Source organism: Camellia sinensis, chromosome 6, assembly GCF_055761805.1.
Source record: "Camellia sinensis isolate YWXY chromosome 6, ASM5576180v1, whole genome shotgun sequence".
NCBI lineage: Eukaryota > Viridiplantae > Streptophyta > Magnoliopsida > Ericales > Theaceae > Camellia > Camellia sinensis.
The window spans coordinates 194,971,842-194,979,374 of NC_138966.1; the positions used below are offsets into that span (position 1 = coordinate 194,971,842).

At 34.6% G+C, this 7,533-nt stretch overlaps 1 long non-coding RNA gene across 1 annotated transcript; it reads left to right on the forward strand.

The window, feature by feature from the left end:
- Window positions 1–229: 229 nt before the first annotated feature.
- LOC145793144 (uncharacterized) lies at window positions 230–6,398 on the forward strand. The gene is made up of 2 exons (XR_014333761.1): window positions 230–2,498; window positions 5,963–6,398. It is a non-coding gene; the product is annotated as an uncharacterized LOC145793144 (long non-coding RNA).
- Window positions 6,399–7,533: the final 1,135 nt, after the last annotated feature.

Sequence of the window (7,533 nt, forward strand, 5' to 3'; positions counted from 1 at the left end):
ATGCACGACGGAGCCTCTCTAACTCTTCTTCCCTCTCTCCTTCTTTCGCAGCTTTGGTTCTTCCCGCTCGTCTGATAAACCAGTCCAGCCTGGGGGAATTTTGAAATCGCAAAAATGGTTTTTTTTTTTTTTTTTGAAAATCCTCACCAAAACGACGTCGTTTTGGTGAGGACGATTCTGAACCGTCGGATCATCCACTCTAGAGGATCACTCTAGAGAGTTACTCTAGAGGATCCGGACGCCATGAAAGAAGTGGGTTTTAGGGCAAAAAGTTCCAACACTATGAAGAAATCCTCTGCAGAACTGGCAATTCTCTCATCCTTTGGCTAAAAAATTTCATCAATGTCTAGTTTAATCTGCAAATCTTTACACCATTTGAGGTCTGCTACTAGAGCTTCTTTACCAACCCAGCACCACAATCTCTATTTCCTTCAAAACCATCCCTTTTCATCGTCATCACTCGAAACCACTCCAAATCAACACTCATTCGCAGTGAATTACTTCATAAACTCGTGTGGGTTTCCTCTAGAAAAGGCTATCTCAGCATCGAACTATGTCAAATTTGAAACTCCAAACAAACCCGACTCTGTCCTCGCATTTTTGGAGAACCACGGCTTCACCAAAATCCAGATCTCAAATCTCGTCAGGAAGCATCCTCCAGTAATCTTATGTGATTCGGAGAAAACCCTCTTGCCCAAATTCCAGTTTTTCAAATCTAAAGGTATTTCGAGCACCGATGTTGTCAAAATACTATCTTCAGAGGCAAGTATTCTCAAAAGAAGCTTGGAAAACAAAATCATCCCATCTTTCAATTTTTTAGAAAAATTGATGGGTTCCCAAGAGGAAATTATTAAACGCTTTGCCAGGGTTCTCTTCTTTGATCTTCAAGTTTATGTAGCACCCAATATTGAAATTCTGAGAGAAGCAGGTGTGCCAAATGCGAATAATGTGGCCTTTTTTAAGTACAAACCTTAAACATTCATGACGACTAGTGATAGGTTTAGAAGGATTGTGAAAGAGGTAAAGAAAATGGGTTTTAATCCTGTGAGCTTGAAGTTTGTCCTAGCATTTCAAGCGGTTAGCTCAATGAGTAAGTCGACATGGGAGAAGAAGGTTGAAGTTTATAAGAAGTGGGGTTGGTCTGAGGATGAGATTCTTGTGGCTTTTGAGAAGTATCCGTGGTGTATGATGGCGTCCGAGCATAAGATCATGAGAGTGATGGAATTTTTTGTCAATAAAATGGGTTGGGATCCTTCATTTCTTGCAAGAAGTCCAATACTTACTGGTTTTAGCTTAGAAAAGAGGATTGTTCCACGGTGTGCAGTGTATCAAGTATTGTTGTCAAAAAGTTTGATTAAGAACAACAATTTTACTTTGGCAAATATGTTGAAGAAACCTGAAAAGTGGTTCCTAAAGAAGGTTGTGAACTTTCATGAGGAAGAAGCTCCTGAGCTATTGAAATTGTATAAGGAAAAGTTGGCTCTTGCAAAGTAGCATATGGGCATGTAGATGAGAGTGGATAAGGATGTATCTTTTGATACCAACTCAACAAACAATTGCCCTGTTGTTTTGCTTTTCCTGGTTTAACTTTGGTTATTGGATTATCTCATTTTGTCATCTGTAAGCAAGTTTGAGTTCAATGTTTTCACTCTGAGGCTTGAATCAATGTACCAATATATGTTCATTTGGGTAATTTTATATATCTAATATCTACATATGTATATATTTTGTTTATGCATTACCATATTGTTTGTGCACACAGGGGACCTATTTCTTTTTATAAGGTATGCATTGGTTTATTTTTCTCTTTTTCTTGGTATTCAGTTTATAATCAAGTTTCAAATTGGCCTGAAAGATCTTTTTTTTTTTTTTTTTTTTTTTTTTATAATTTTTTTTTCTTCTTCTGCACTTCTCCTTGATGTTCCATTTTGCATATTCATATCGCCATTTGATTTGGTAGAATTGGTAATTTGTTGGAATCTCTTAGCAACAAGAGTTGACCTTTATCGTAGGAATTGTGTGGCTTCGGATTTTTGCGCTATTTGCAGCAAATATCCAGAGACAGTATAGCACCTATTGCTTGATTATGACTGGACCAAAGCTGTCTGGCTTGGAAGTAAAAAGTCTTAAAATCGACCTAGGTTCAATCTCTAATGTGGCTAGTTGAGCTGTTTACAGAAAAACAGGAAGGCAATCTTTTACTAGCAAGGTGGCCATGATTGAATTATCTTCAACAATACTGGTGGACACTGGTGCAACTACTTGAAAAGCTACCCAAGCATGGGATGGGATGGGATGAGTTTCACGGCCAATCACATCTCAGCGAACCACCAGCTGCCACCCCTGTTTATGTCACAACAAGGTGGTTCTAATCATAAATGGGAGCCTCCATTGCTGTGAAATGCTTGGTGACAACATGAGAGGGTTTTTAGGGTTCATGAAAGAAGTGGGTTTTAGGGCAAAAAGTTCCGACACTGAAGAAATCCTCTGCTGAACAGGTAATTCCCTCGTCCTTTGGCTAAAAAATGTCATCAATGTCTAGTTTAATCTGCAAATCTTTACACCATTTGAGTTCTGCTATTAGAGTTTCTTCACCATCCCAGCACCACAATCTCTATTTCCTTCAAAACCACCCCTTTTTGTCCTCCTCGTCGTCATCATCGTCGTCGTTGTCACTTGAAACCACTCCAAATCAACACTCATTCGCAGTGAATTACTTCATAAACTCATGTGGGTTTCCTCTAGAAAAGGCTCTCTCAGCATCAAAAAATGTCAATTTTGAAACCCCAAACAAACCTGACTCTGTCCTGGCATTCTTCCAGAACCACGGCTTCACCAAAACCCAGATCTCAAAACTCATCATGAAGCTCCCTTCGATACACTTATTTGATTCAAAGGAAACCCTTCTGCCAAAACTCGAGTTTTTCAAATCTGAAGGCGTTTCAAGCACTGACATTGCCAAAATACTATCTTCATCACCAACTATTCTCAAAAGAAGCTTGGAAAACCAAATCATCCCATCTTTCAATGTTTTTAAAAATTTGATGGGTTCCCAAGAGGAAATGATTTATTCTATTAAACACTCTGCAGAAGTTCTCTTCTTTGATTGTGAGCTTTTTTAATAACAGGACATTATAGTTCCTTGCATGGTTTACCTTCGTCCCCTTATTGGATCGGTCAAGTATGATATAACACTTAGACCATCCTGAGATTTTAAGGATGGCTTGAATTGCGGTTTAGCAGTACAACAGGCAGCAGGTTTTATTTATTATTATTATTATATCATTGTGTTTGTGTATACCTGTATTTTATCTTTACAATAATAATATTAAGGCCCAGTTTGGGTTAATCTAATTTCGCACATTTTTTTTTTTCAAATCCTAGTTAGGTCAATCAAAAGCTTGGATTTTGATTTGCCAGCAGCGCTTTCAAACCCCACTTGTATTCCTCTTTGCAATGTACTAACTGTGGCAAAATTTGCGATTCAACTGCTAGCTTTTGTGACTCTTGTTCTCTGTTTGAGGTCTCTGTATCTCTAGACTCTAACCCACACAGAGGGCTTGTTTGGGAAGATGGATTGCGGCTAAAATAGTCATATAAGACAAAATAGGCTATTTTAACCCAATAAGACAAAATATCACATCCAACTCATAATCATTACATTCTTTCTTTCACAAAAAGATTAAAAAAGCCAAAAAAGTCAAAAAGTCCTTCCCAAACCAGACTTGTTAGTCCCAGGCTAAAATAATCAAAAAGCCAAAAAGCCAATCTACTTTCCAAACGAATCCTTACACTCATTTTCCCAATATTATTGTTTGTTATTATTGTATTGTGTGTATTGTATGTGATTGATTAATTGATTGTGAGCTTTTTTAATAACAGGACATGGTTTACCATCGTCCCCTTATTGGTGGATCTGTCCTGTATGATAAACCCTTAGACCAACCTGAGATTTTAAGGATGGTTCGAATCGCAATTAAGCAGTACAACCGGCAGCATATTTTATTATTATTGTGTTTGTGTATTCCTGTATTGTATCTTTACAATAATAATATTAAGGCCTTGTTTGGGTTAATTTAGTTTAGCACATTTTTTTTTCAAATCTTATTTGGGTCACATTGTTTTATTTTATTTAGGTCACATCACCTCGTATTTGAGTCGCATCACCTCTCTATCACATTTAAGATATTTTTGTAAAAAATCAAAACCCAAACAACCCCTTAGCATAATGATTGTTTGATTACCATTAAAGATGAATTTATTTATAATAATGACATTGCCACATTATTATTGTTATATTTTTTGTATGAATTTTATGTATGAATAGAGTTTTTCAAAAGTTTATAATTTTAAAAATATAGAAAGAGAACAAAGACACACAGGGGGACTCGTATCACAATGCTATAAGGCTTAAGACTATACAAATGTTGAATTGAAAGAGTTACATACACATAGGAAAATGCTCAATTGAAAGAATTACATATATATAGGAATAAAGTTTTATCCATTTTTATCACATATTTTTGCCTTCTATTATTTTATTTAATTATTTGTCCTTTCTAGTTCCTTCCCGAAACTCTCTTCCTACTTTTTAAATTTTTCTTATTAACAATGTTAATGGCTGCTTTTCTTTATCTTCTCTTACTTATCCATTTGACAAAGATATAAAATATACATTTAATGAATATAATTAGAATGCTCTAGTTAGATCACATAGGTAAAAAGTTCATAATTTTAATATTAAAATATATTGTGCATTGCATTATGGATTGACATATCTCCACTTATTTTAATGGGGTTGGTTATATGAATCCTTCTTCTCTACGTGGTCCTATCAAATGTCATTTCGTTAGTTAAATTAAGTAGATCCATATCTCGATTTACAATGCTAGCTAACGTTAATCTAGGCCTATCCCGTCCCCTAACACTTCCATCTACCGTTACAGTATCGCATCTCTTCACTATTGCCTCTATTGATCTCCGTTGAATATGACCAAACCATTTTAATCGATTCTCTCTCAATTTATCTTCTATCGGCGCTACTCCTACTCATTTCTAAATACACTCATTCCTAATTCTGTCTTGTCTAGTCTTGCTACACATGCACCTTAGTATCTTCATCTCAGCGACACTCCTCTTATTTACATGTTGTTTCTTGATTGCCCAACACTCCGTCCCATACAACATCGCTCGTTTAATAGCTGTTTTATAGAACTTACTTTTTAGTCTAGTGGGTATTCATTCATCACATGTTTGTCCTCTCTAGTTCCTTTGTGGAACTTTCATCTTATTTTTTAATTTTATTGATTATGGCAGATTTTACTTATGTAAAACATATATTTAATGAATGTGAATAGAATGCTCTAGTTAGATCACATGGGCAAAAAGTAAATAATTTTAATATTGAAATATGTTGTGCATTGCATTACGCACGGACGCTCCTTATGTTTGTTGTGGTTATTGGATATGATTGACAAATGCTGGGCATCTTTTCTTGTAGAATACACAGCTTGAATTTGTGAGATTGCTGTACATTGTTTTGTCTTACTTTGGAGGCAATTGACATTGGTGTGTAGAAAACGTATTCTGTAAAATTTTTGAGAAATGCTAGCAATAATTGCAGATTGGAGTTAGAATCATTTCAGCTTGTTCCTAACAAGATTAAAACATAATTGGCAAGCCAAGTAACCATTTTACAACTCTGTAAAGTCTCACTTTGATTGAAGTTTTATACATATTTAGAAAGATTGCACAACAATTATTTCTTGATTGTTATATACCTTATCTACATGTGTGTTACTTTACTTGCGATTGACTTTTGTTGTAGTTATACATTATTACATTTGTGAATGGAAACTGAATTAGAGATGTCATTCATTCCTAACATTTGGCAGCTTGTTTAACAAATTATAGCTTTTCTTCTTTTGAATATTTATTTATTTGTTATTGACTGGGTGTTCAGACCAACTTACGCGCACCTCAACTAATCCTGAGACCCATGCAAAGTGTCCTCTCCAAGTGGATCAGGCAAATCTTAGGCGTGGCTCCAAGGAATTAAAAGCATTCAGTTTTAGTTGAACCTGAGACCTGGAGGGAGCACACCCCCACGCCCCAACTTGAACCACTAAGCCAACCCCGTGGGGTTTCTTCTTTTGATTTATTGGTATGTTTGTATCAAATGACTGTCGCTCACCCTATCTCCACAAATGGGACACTTTTTGTTGTTGTATATCTATATAAGTTATTGTTTGTTTGTTTTTTATTTTTATTTTTCAATAATCAATTAGAGGATTGTCTTATCACATAAGGTTGGCCCCTTTAGCCAATTTTTTTTCTTCTTCTAATATTATCATTTTTGTATGGATTTATTACATCTGTATGAAAGTTCTTTTGCCATATGTTTTTCTTGGGTTGTTTTTTTTATCTTGAATTTATCAACGTAAGCGCTTATTAGTTGTCTTTGTATTATGTAGTGTTACAAATACTATTAACTCTGTTTGTTTCTAGTTTTTAGAATTCACTTTTTAGAAAATTCTACTTTTTCGTTTTCCATATTTTTTTTTGTTTTCAGTGAATTTTTTTAATATTTTAAGCAATTTTGTTTTTTTAAATTTTTCGAGACACCTAACATAAATACACTTAGAAAGTATAATATTTGTGAAATTTTTTTTAAAAAAAATTTATTAAATACTAAAAATACAAAAAAATAAAAATAAAAATTCAGTACATTTTTCATATTTTTGTATATTATTAATTGTTTAAAAATATTGTTTCACAAATAATTTACTATTTAGATACATCTAAGTAAGGTACATCTAAAAAAGTAAAAAAATTGCTTAAAATTTTAAAAATATTCAGTAAAAACCAAAAAACAAGAAAAACAAAATACACAATTTTCAAAAACTGAATTCAAAAAACTGAAACTAAACACACTAATTGTGTTTTTGTTTTACATATTATTTATGTTACTCATTCTTGTGCAACACCAAGCAACTCTAAAGCCATGTACGAGAAATATTTCTCTATTCAAACACTTAAATTGGCTACACAAGTCGTGGTACCTTTAGTCTCCCCTTGAATGAAATATACATTGCGACTGATGAAACCCTCTAAGGTCCTCGTCCCTACATGACAATGACACAAATAATTTGTCCTTGAGCAGCAAGTTGTTATTTGAGTACATCGTCCATCCTTCCAAACGTTCATCTCCCAAAAATTGAATGTAAATCAAAAGTGCTTCCTCATGCTTTATTGGGCGTCAATAACCCTACTCACCAAGGTGGGTTGTGCTACCAAGTTAATTAATATGACTTGCCCCTTGGCCTAGCCAATTACCCAAAATCTTTCAATCTTGAATGGCGAAACTCGCCAAGTCTCCATGTGTCTTTTGGCTCAATATATCAGCTACGGCGTTGGTTTTTCTTAGGTGATATTGCAAGTCAAAATCATAATCCTCTAAGCACACCATTCTTCATCGTTACCTCAAATTTAAATCTTTGTGCTACAAGATTTACTTTAAGCCCTTGTGGTCAA